The sequence below is a fragment of the Pelophylax lessonae genome, assembly GCF_965119305.1.
Source record: "Pelophylax lessonae genome assembly, chromosome: 1".
Lineage (NCBI taxonomy): Eukaryota > Metazoa > Chordata > Amphibia > Anura > Ranidae > Pelophylax > Pelophylax lessonae.
The window spans coordinates 311,786,515-311,798,576 of record NC_138768.1 but is presented as its reverse complement, the minus strand read 5'-3'; the positions used below and the strand labels follow the sequence as shown (position 1 = coordinate 311,798,576).

Sequence of the window (12,062 nt, the reverse complement as noted above, 5' to 3'; positions counted from 1 at the left end):
GGGCTACAATTGCTTTCTACTTTGGGAATTGCTGGTTGAAAAAAGGTCTCTAAATGATGCCTGTATCGCCACTCCCAAGTCCAGGATGTCGTATAAAGTCCCATGGTTGGGAAGTGGTTACTTTGGCTAAACAATTCATTCTTCTGTGAAAAGGTTGGTATAGCACCCATTTATGGTCTCCTCAAATTTGTGCTCTCCTAAAAGCAAGCCAGTTATACTTATTATCTCTAAAGGTGGGAAGTTCAAATGAAAAAGTTTTATGTTAGACATACATAAGCAAATAGTAATTTTACGTAAAATAAAGGAATAAAATTTAACATGATTGTGGATCTCAACTTTATACTTTAGAGATGAACGTGGATTTGCAACTTTTCAAGCGTGCTATTGCGATAGCAGAGGTTGGCTGTTGTGTTCTGATTATCATTTATAGAGTTTAATAACCAGAGCTTCAGACCCTTTAATTGTGGATTTATGAATTCAAAGTTGAACTAATGGACTCGGCAGTCATTTTTAAATGCAGAGAGACTCCTTTACACTCAGCTGAACCAGTACCAATGCATAATGATCCAAATCAATAACTCTTCCATATGCAATAATTATTCTGGCATGGTTGGAGTCTATTGTCTCCTCTCCATGCAACAAGGCTTTTGCAGACCGTTTTATATTGGTGCATTACGCAGCATGGGAGTTAAATATTTTTTCTGCATTGTCTGTCTGATTGCAGGGTACTTTTTTTTTTTTTTTTTTCTCTCAAGTATTCCAAGACATACCATGAGACCTAGGGCTCCTCCCCCAGCAGGACAGGAAAAACGTTAATCCCACCAGATAAAAGGTGGTCCTCTAGTCCTCCCCCCCCCCCCCCTTCAGTATTCGTGTTTCCTCCAGACAGGGGGTAACATGTTTCCTGGAACCTAGTTGTTTTTGGTCTCATGGTGTGTCCTTTTTTAGAGACTTAGAAAATAATCTTTCATTTGACTTCTCCTGCCCAGTGTGATACCCCATACCCTTAAGGTTAGTGGTGGCTGCTTCTCTCCTGTCCTCAATGCATTGGGAAGGCCAACACCGCTGGTGGTGTACGGGTAAGCAGGAGGGAGCCTCTGTCCAAACCCATGGCGGAATCCTTGCAGGCAGTGTGGCTGTCCATGAAGGGGAAGGAAAGCGCTTGCCATTCAAAGGTGTTTCCTGTGCACAGCTCCAACGTGTAGGGCGGCTCCTGCGTTCCTCCCTGGCCCAAGGAAGTGTCGAGGTCATTTCTGGCCACGGGTAATGTCCTCAGCGGGCACCGGAGAGGCTGGTTCCAGTTTTCTTAAAGCGCGGATAGTGGGCGGCTGGTGTTGCTCACACCCAGCACAAGCACAGGACACAAAAAGCAGGATGGATTCCTCTGCAATAACTGCTCGGGCAGCGGATGCAGGCTCTGGCACCAGCACCTCTCAGGTAAGCTTAAGTACTCTTCCCGCTTGCACATCCTGTGGAGTTCCTCCATCATAGCTGTATGGGGCTTGGTGAAGGGGCACCTTTCCTCTCTCCTGCACTGGGGTGTGTTTGGAGACCTGGGTGGTCTTATTCTCAAATTAGGTATTTTCCTTTGTTTACAGACCAAGGTTCAGGCGCAAACACCCAAAAGGAAGTGTGCAGTTTGTGGGGCAAAGCTGAGCTCTTCGTGGAGTGAAGTGGTCTGCCACTCAGGCATAGACAGTTTAGTAAAGGATGATCCGATATCCTCTCAAAAGATGCTCGCTTCAGATAGAGATGAGCTTTCCTCTTTTAGTTCCTTAAAAACCCTTACTGAAAAGATGCAGACTCCCACTCAGAGTCAAGCCTCTGTTAGGCCTGTGGCTGGAGCTCCGCTGCAGGGTGTGAGATGTGAGGATCCAAGAGAGTAGTCGGCGTCTCCCCATTACTCACAGGAGGAATCTGGATCGGGGTAAGAGCCTAAAGCCTAGTACACACGCAACGATTTTCTGCCGACCGGTCGTCCGTCTTTTGTCCAGAGTGGTGTTTTGTTGGTTGGAATGTGCCTAGACTGCACTGGACTTTTGTTGACCGACAAAATTCTTCTTCAGAAGTGATGTCATGTGTTGGTTTGCTTTCTTTGTGTTCTTTCTTCTCTGAGCATGCCCAGTCTTGCTCATAAGATTTTTCCCTGTCGAAATCTGTACTGACTGCACAAAAATCGGCAGTTTTTTTTGACGGAGGACTTTATAGCCTGCACACCAGATTTTTTTTCGGCCGAAAAGTCGGAGTCGGTTGTCAGAAGCATCATACTAACAAGCCGAAAATCGGCAGATCGGTCGTCCGACGAAAATTCCCTGCCGAATTTCGATGCGTGTGTACGAGGCTTAAGGATAGGGAATCCTTCAGGGGCTCTAGGTATAAGTTGTCACTAAAGGATGTGGATGATTTGGGAATGGCTGTCTGTTACACTTGCAATTGAAGAAAAACCAGGGTTTTTCTTATGCACAGCTCCCTTCTAGATACAATTATAATTGAGGAATCCTGAAATGAAACCATTTTTTTTTCCAGCAATCTGAAAAGTATCCTAAATTGGATGCCCCTCTTTCAGAAATATCCAATAAAAAATGATATGGGTACACTTAAAGACCCCCTGGATAAGAGAGGGGATATCTTGTTGTGAAGGGCCTGGGAGGCATCTATTATTAGTCTAAAACCGACCTTTAGCGTCTACTTGTATAGCCAGACCCCTTGAGTTTTGGCTTTTACAGATACAGACTCACCTGTCCAAGAGATCAGATTATTAAGTCTTTACCAAGCGGTAGGTTTTTTGGCTGATTCCTCTGTTGAGGCGGTTAGGATGGCAACTAGAACCCTGGCATTGGTTAATTCGGCCAGAAGAAGTCTATGGCTTAAACGTGGTCAGGAGACTCTTCTTCCAAATTGCGTTTTGTGTAGTCTTTCCCTTACAGGCGACCATCTCTTTGGCCCCAGGTTACAAGAAGCTCTGGAACGTACTGCTAACAAAAATAAGTTTCCAGAAAAAAGGAACCAGACTCCTCAGTTTTTTCGAGGGCAGGGGGGCAGACCCAAGAATCATTGGACTGGCCACAAAGGCAGAGGTGGGGGGGGGGGGGTAACGGAACCGTGACCCACACTGCATTTGTGGGCTTCCATCAGAATACTGCTTCCTTCAGTCTTGAACATAGATATCAGATATTCTAGCCCCCCCCCCCCCAATACAAAACTAGCCAGAACTTAGCTTGTATAGATCTGGAACCTTTATTGAACAAACTCACACTGAATATATACCCCATAGGAGGACATCTCCCTCCAGGTCAGGTGCCTGATTACATTATTCTATGCAGATGAAATTGTGTACAGAAATCTAACCTGAACTAATTATCTAAGGCACTACCAGCACAAATGGTATTCTAGTTTCCCACCTGTAACTAATAGATGACAGTGATTCAATCAACCTGAGCTAATTAAGTAGCAGCCTGCTGTCATCGAGCTATTGGAGTACAATACACATTATATAAGTGTAAGCACATCCCCACAGTAGACAACAGGTGAGTAAATCAGCATAATCAACAATGTGTGAAGACAGGTGGTTGAGCTGATATTAGCATCTGCTATTAGTCTGACTGTATGAAGCAGTCTTATTGGCAATAAGCAGCCAGGCCTTCACGTGAATCCTAGGTCTAGAGTCCCAGAGTCTTTATATGTTCCTTTATATATATATTATTGACAGATATTACTGTCCCATTTGAGTAATCCAAACCATATTCTGTGTCCATTTAGTCCATCATTTTCTTGGTCACCCTGTGTCCCTAATAGACTCAGGATGTCTTGCACCTAGGAGGGGCTGAGAGAGGGATTCAACACCTCAAAGGTAATCTAGGTTCCATGGGCTCCCCAACTAAAGTGACTTCCATCACAGGGGGGTCTTGTTTAACCTTCCTCAGCAGCTCGCCAAATTACAAGGACTCCCGCAGAGTGGGAGGAAGATTAAGGGCCTTCCTACCACCGTGGAAGAGGATCACTTTAAGCGCTTTTATTTTGGATCTATTGTCCAGGGGGCACAGACTGGAATTAGATTCCCAGCCACCAGAGAGATTAATCACCAGTAGAGCTGCACGATTAATAATTTCAGAATAGCGATCTCGATTCACCCCCCTATGGGGTCTCAATCCTGAATTTCTGCGATTCTGAGTGGTGGTAGGGAAGCCGTCGGCTGCGGCGGAGCCAGCCTGGAACGCAAATGACACAGTCGCCGATACAGGAACTGATGTCAGCAGTGAGAGACAATGATGGGCGGTACCTTCAGAGGCCCCAGGGACACTGCACTCCATCCCTCTCTTAGCTCACATGTGGCATGGCATGGTGAATTGTCTTTCCATCACGTGAGGGGCAATTTATGACAGAGGGGTGGGTATTCTTTGAAACAAAAAAATAATAATAAATATATATTATAATGAATGATATATAATTTTTTTTTTTTCTGACTGTGTATGTATGTATATAGATGGATATCTATGTGAATGTAATATAGACCCTAGAGCAAAAAATGGAGATCGTTGCAATATTTTTTTTTATCACACCATATTTGCACAGCGGGCTTACTCTTTTGGGGAAAAAATACACTTTTTTTTTTTTAAAGCAGAGTTCCGGGCACAGAAGTCATTTCTTAATAAACATACCCCCGGGACAGTCAGGGCTAGCACATTCCACAATGGCTAGCCTCTGATCTGTCCCGGTTCGCACTTACCTTTTAGAAGAAATACTTACTTATAAAATTTCTTCCACAGCGTTTCCATCTCTCTTGTGGGCAGCTGAAGCCGGCGCGGTCCTCTTCTGTGTCTTCTTCCGCGTCTTCTTGTCCCAGAATGCGCCTGCACCGGCCCCTCTCGTCACTTCCGGTGCGGCGCCGCATTCCTCCACAGCTTCTGGGCATGCCCAGAAGCTGTTTAGCAGGGGAATGCGGCGTCTCCCGGAAGTGACGAGCGGGGCCGGTGCCGTCGCATTGATTCCTGGGAGCGATGACGTTCAGCTCCCAGGAATCCTAGCGAGACAGGAAGTGACGGGGTGAGCCGCGGCGCCGAGGGAGGAAGTACTCTGAGGTGAGTATTTATGATCTTCAATTAAAAGGTGAGTAAACAAAAAAAATAACTATCCAATTCCTTTTCAGGTAATGTCTAACTAGCGGAGGGGCACAAAAAAATATCGTTTTTGTGCCCGGAACTCCGCTTTAATTAAAAAAAATAAGAAAACAGTAACATTAGCCCATTTTTTTTTTTCTATAATGTGATAATGTGAAAGATAGTGTTACGCCCAGTAAATGGATACCCACCATGTCGCGCTTCAAAATTGCGCACGCTCGTGGAATGGCGACAAACATTGGTACTTAACTGGTTGCCGACCGCCTGCTGCAGTTATACAGAGGCAAGCACCCGCTCCCAGGCAAATCGCCGTATGTGTACGTAGCTCGCATATACGCACGGGGGGGGGGGGGAGAGAGCGTGCGGTGGCGCGCTCCCGTCCCCACTCGTCAGCGGGAAAGCCAATGCACAGGGAAGGCAGCTCCGATTGCCGCCTGACACCCGCGATCCTCCCCCGCTGAGAGAGAACGGTCAGCTGTTGTAAACACAGCTGACCGTTCTTCTCCCTGCAATGATCATAGAGCATATGTGATCCTTCTATATAGGATCACATGTCTCTCTGGTCATTTCAGAAGCCACGCCCCCCCCCAGTTAGAATCACTCCCCTAGGCTCACATTTAACCCCTTGATCACCCATAATGTTAACCCCTTCCCTGCTAGTGTCATTATTACAGTAACAGTGCATATTTTTAGCACTGATTTCTGTAGTAATGTCACTGGTCCCCACAAAAATGTCAGTCAGGGGTGATCTGTCCACCGCAATGTCGCAGTCCTGCAAAAAAATCGCAGATCGCCTCCATTACTAGTTAAAAAAAAAAACAATAAAAATGACCACTCTTTCCTGTAGTTGACGCAATAACTTTTACGCAAACCAATCAAAATACACTTATTGCGATTCTCTTTTTTTTTTTTTTTTTTACCAAAAATATGTAGCAGAAAACAAATTGGCCTAAAATATAATATTTTGATTTTTTAATTTTTTTTTTCATGTCATATAGCAGAATGTGACAAATATATATATTCTATTTTTTTTTCAAAAATGTTGCTATTTTTTTGTTTATAGCACAAAAAATAAAAATCACACAGGTGATCAAATACCACCAAAAGAAAGCTCTATTTGTGGGAAAAGGACATCAATTTTATTAGGGTACAGATTTGCATGATCGCGCAATTGTCCGTTTAAAGTGATTAAAAATCCCCATAGGCGACACTTTCAAAATTTCAACAGGTTACCAATTCAGAGTTACAGAAGAGGTCCAGGGCTCAAATTATTGCTCTCGCTCTAACGATTGCGGCGATGCCTCACGTGTGGTTTGAAAACCCTTTTACATATGTGGCCCTGTCTTGCGTATGCTTTCGTTTCTGCGTGCAAACTAACGGGGATGGAGCACTTTAATATATATTTTTTTCCCTATTTTTTATTTTTACACTGTCCTTTTTAAAAAAAAAAAAAAAAAAAAATGTTTTTTGATCACTTTTATTCCTATTACAAGGAATGTAAACATCCGTTGTAATAGAAATAATTCATGATGGAAAAAAAATGGGCTCTCTAAAACCGTTGCTAGGAAGCGACGTATATTGTTGCTCAAATCCTCGACTTCCTGCCTCAAAGGACAGCGGACGGGATCATTTTTTCCCCAATACAGATAGGTCCGGTACACGGGGAGAACGACCGGAAAGAGGGGGTGGGGGCGCACCTCTCCCGCCGTCCATAAAGGTGATCCCGCAGTGAATTTGCCACTGGGACCACCCTTATGCTAAGGCGGACTGCCAGCTGTTAAATAAAAAAAAAAAAAGTTATGGCAGCTATCTGCTGCAGTAACCCCAGTATTTAACGTCAAAGTACCGTCATAAATACACGGTGCGTGGTCTGTAAGTGGTTAAACACAAGTCATACTGCTATCAGCGGAATACCCTAAAGAAGAAGGCAGGCAAAAGGTTTAATGTGTGACCTAAAAAAAACACGCTGTTGGTTGTCTTTTAAATGTCAGTGCATTGGCTGCAAATATTTTTACACTAAGGCAGATGACACTGTGCGCTCTCGTGTTTTCTCTAGGTACATTTGTTCATCATACACAGTTGAATACTAAGAGAGAGAGAGCTGCAGCAGAACCTTAGTGATGAGAGAATATAATATATACAAAAGTCACACAAGACTCTTAAACCCAGCTGTGGTCTTCTGTATCAGTGCGATCGTTGGTCGTTGTTTCTTTGGCTCTTTCTAATCTAAGTTCAGCCAATTATATTTTCAAGGACACTCAGTCACAGGAGATCACACACAATCACTTGTTGATGAAATTTACATCACATTGGGTATTGCACAAGCCAGGTGTGCTTGTGTTTACTGCATCAGAACAGTAGATGTGACAGTCAAGAAGTTTGAAACAAACTAAACAGAGTAGACGAATGAGTGAGGCAGAGCAATGCACAAGTCAGTCTGATAACCCGAACCCATACGTTGTTTTAGTACTGAAAAAAAGAATCCTATTCGGAAGTGTGGGCTTGTTTCGGCTTTAAACCAGATGATGATACTCAGCAAACCATATACTGCAAACAATGTTTAGCCATTGTTTGTGCACCAAAGGGTAACACCACCAATCTGTTTAATCACCTAAAACGTAATCGCATACAACAGTATGAGATAGTATGGGGGAAAAAAAAACGCTCAATCACAAAGTACCTGCAACCAGACAAAACAAACGTCAATTAAAGCAACATTATTGAATGCAACACCGTACCCAACAACCTCTTCCAGGCACAAAGAAATAACAGACGCAATCACATTTCACCTGCCAAACATAAGGCTCCCATGACCATTGTTGAAAAAGATGGGTTTAAAAAAACTCATTCAACCCTTGATAAGCGCTATCGAGTGCCCTCTCGTAATCATTTTTTTACACGTTGAAATCCCTGCTCTATATGGAAAAATGTCGTGAAACAGTTGAAATGGAATTGTGAGATATACTTAGTTTTGCAGCAACTTCAGATTTATGGTTCAGCAGAGCAATGGAACCATACATGAACATAACCATCCATTTAATTTCTGAGGATTTTGAGATTAAAAGTCAGTGCCTACAAACTGGGTTTTTCCCTGGGGACCATACTGGTGAAGCTTTGGTGCAGGGATTAAAGAATGCTTTCATTAACTGGAAGCTGGAGGTGGAAAGTCTTGTGTGCATCACTACAGACAATGGAACCAACATTGTAAAGGCCATATCAATAAATCAATGGACATGACTGCAGTGTTTTGGCCATAGGCTTCATCTCGCAATAGAGAATGCAATGAAGGGCCCACAAATTGAGTGCTATGGGTTTGTGCAAAAGGCTTGTTGGGGGTTTCATCTACAGTTGGAGGAGGAAGAGGGAGCTTTCTGAGGCACAAAAACAACTCTGTGTACCAGACCACAAGCTCAAGACAGAGTCCAGCATGGTGGGGATCTAGGCAGGCTGCCATCACCAGGGCAGCCATCAGAAATTTTGGGGCCCCTTACACAGATTTAGGCCTGGGCCCCTCTGAGCCTGACCTCCAACATTTTGCGGGGCCCGCCCTCTGGCCGTCCCACCGAATCTGCCCACTGGCCATCCCACCGAGTCCTTCAGTGCACCTACTTCTGTTTTAACACTCTTACAACTTAAAATGAATCCAATCCATCAAAGAGACATCCTCATATATTCAGCAAAGAGACATCCCAATCCAGTAAAGAGACGGCCTCATATATTCAACAAAGGCACATCCCAGTCCAGCAAAGAGACAGCCTCATATATTCAGCAAAGAGATATCACAATCCAGCAAAGAGACAGCCTCATATTTTTAGCAAAGAGACAGCGCAATCCAGCAAAGAGACATCCCTTCAGCTGCATCGGCTTACTCTGCAGCTGCCATGCTTCAGCAATTGCTAGTTACTACAGCAGCAACATCTCGGTCTTGTTGGTTGTGGCCTGGGCGGCTGGGCCCCTTGGAACCCCTGGGCCCCCTACATGTGTATGGGCTGTCCCCCCCTGATGGCTGCCCTGGCCATCACCCATGTCCTCTGTTCTGACTGCCAGGCTAGGCACCTCTTGCCAACATGGCAATACCTAGAGGTCCTGAAGGTAGTGGACAACACTCTCACCCCACTGGCAGACTTCACGGATGCTCTTTCAGGAGAGCAGTATGTCAGTGTCTCTTCTGTGAAACCTGCTCTCCACCTTTTTCAGTCTTCTGTTAAGGAAGAGGACTCTGATCTTTTTCGCAAAATGAAATCAAAGATCATAGGGTATCTGAGAAATCAATATATTTAAAGGTTTAAGATGACTTGCGTCACTGAGGATAACAAAACTGCTGTCCAGAAAAGACTAAAATATGAGATGTCAAAGCTATCAGTTAAGGAGTCTCCCTACAACTACTACTAGTAGTAGCAGCAGTCCTGCACATAAGACTCAAAAGACCTTGGGTAGCTTTTTCAAAGCAGCACAAGGAAATGAGGGGCCACCAGATACAGCCTCAGGCTCACAGCAACCACAATCCGTGAACTTGACCTTGGAGCTACAGTCTTACCTGTTCTTAGGCAACACTGACAGTGAAAATTATCCATTAGTCTGGTGAAAGGCTCACAAGGAGCAGTATCCAAGATTGTCTGCACTGGCCAGAAAATACCCTTGCATTCCGTCAACCAGTTCCCCTTCTGAAAGGGGTTTTAGCACAGGGGGCAACATTGTCTGTTGTCGCCATTCTGCACTAAAGCCATAAAATGTTGATAGGCTCGGGTTTCTAGCAATAATAATTTATTTCACATTACATTTCTTTACATTTGTTTGAAGCAAAGAGTGTTATGGCTTATTTTATTGCCATCTTGTTTGATAACCTAATGTTCAGAGGTTGTAAATCTTTAAAATAAAGATTTTGAGAATCGTTACCTTCATACTAAGCCAAAAAAATTGTGATTCTAATTTTTCCCAGAATCATGCAGCTCTAATCCCCAGTCTGCCCAGAGATCGAGTGAAGGCTACTGCCCTGAGTCTCCAAATAGGGGACTTCGTATATCATATTGGTCCCGGTTCCAAAGGCAGGGCAGGAGGTTTTATTTTGTGATAAAGAAGCCCTTGGGAAATTATCACCTGATATTGAACCTGCGTTCTCTAAGAGTCGGTTCACACTAAGGCAACACGACTCCTTACTACTTTTGGGGCGACTTGTGCATTACCATGCACCACGACTTCGGAGCGACTTCACATAATGGAAGTCTATGCAAGTTGCTCCGAGGTCGCCCCGAAGTAGTACAGGACCCTTTTTCTAAGTCGGAGCGACTTGTGTCGCTCCTATTAGTGTGGACCGGCTCTTACTCAATCAGATACAAGCACTTTTGCATGGAATCAATATATTCCATAAGAAACATGTTTTACGGCAACGCTGGACTAAAGGATGCCTATTTGCACATACCTATTCATCCAGCATAACCACAGTTCCTATGACTAGCAGTAAAATTAGGATTGGAGATCCCACATTTTCAGTTCCAAACACTGCACTTTAGGTTGTCATCAGCCCCACGTATCTTTCCAAGGTCCCAGGAGAAGCATTGGCCCCGTTAAAAACAAAAATTAATTCTGTTCATCCCCTACCTGGATGACCTAGTACTGGCGGATTTGTGTCAAAAGGATCTCCAGACGGTTCAGGAATTCCTCCAGTCGCTAGGCTGGATAGTCAACAAAGAGAAGTCTGCTCTGAAACCTTCCCAAAGAGTGACATCTCCTCGGGTTCAAGATTTCCTCACTAGATCAAAAGATTTTCCTTACAGGGGAAAAGGTTTCAAAGACAACTCAAATGATGGGCATCCTTGCAAACCAACCAGTCGGTCTCGTTCAGATGTCTTGAGCCGTAGGCCTTATGACCTCTTGCTTTCCGTCTGTGCCTTGGGCGTGGTTTTGCCAATGTCCTCCTCAGTTATTCTTTCTAAAGAAGTGGGATGGATCTCCAAGTTCTTTGGAATTGAAAGGTGCAAATTCCCTCCAAAGTAAAGAGAACCCAATGGTGGTGGAGGTTGCCACTTCACCTCACCAAAGGGCTGGAATGGGTGATTCCAGTATCCCAGAGAATAACGACGGATGCAAGCTCTTTTGGATGGGGAGCCCATCTTCAAAACGAGATAGCGCAGGGAGAATGGTCCCCGGTAGAAGCAAGAGCGTCATCAAATCAAAGGGAGCTTCTGGCAGTGCAGAGAGCCTTGGAGTGTTTTCAGGCAGAGGTAAGAGGATGCCACCTGCAGATCCAATCCGACAACATTGCATAAGTAGCGTACCTCAACAAGCGGGGGTACACAAAGTCAGACCTTGCAGTTCATGGCCTAAAAGATTCTATCTTGGGCCAAGGCGAACCTAGCCTACATTTTCGGCACTTCATCTGAAAGGGTCTCAGAATTGTTTGGCAGATTACCTCAGCCGCTAATAGGTATGTCGGACAATTGGTCCCTCAACCTGGAAAATTTTGTGGAAATTTCTGCCAGGTGGGGTCTACCAGAGGTGGACCTTTTTGCAGCCCAAACAAACAGCAAAACAAAAAAAATATTTTCCCTGAACCTAGGGGGCCAGTCTCTGGGGATCAAAGCTTTGGCAAATCCCTGGTCATTCAGCCTTCCCTCCTATTGGACTAATCCCAGAAGTCCTTCAGGAATTTCTTCTGGAAGACACCAATTTGATCCTGATAGCCCCCACTTGGCCTAAAAGTATATGGTTTTCACGCCTACAGACACTAGCATCGAAACCTCCAATGGGTCTCCCTTTGAGACGGGACCTGTTGACTCGGGTCCGGTTTCTCATCCTCCAAGTAGCATGTTTGAACTTGGCAGCTTGGTATCTGAAGTGCAGATACTAGGCTCCCAGGGATTCTTAGACAAAGTTGTGAAGATCCTAGTTAATTCCTGAAAGCCTGTCACAAGAGCTATAAACTACAAGATTTGGAAGACATTTTAA

The 12,062-nt window shown here is 44.5% G+C and overlaps 1 pseudogene across 1 annotated transcript; it reads left to right on the top strand.

The window, feature by feature from the left end:
* Positions 1 to 1,374: 1,374 nt before the first annotated feature.
* On the top strand, positions 1,375 to 9,915 carry LOC309545106 (annotated as a pseudogene). The gene is made up of 3 exons: positions 1,375 to 1,437; positions 1,599 to 1,882; positions 9,401 to 9,915. The product of its transcript is annotated as an uncharacterized misc_RNA (transcript).
* Positions 9,916 to 12,062: the final 2,147 nt, after the last annotated feature.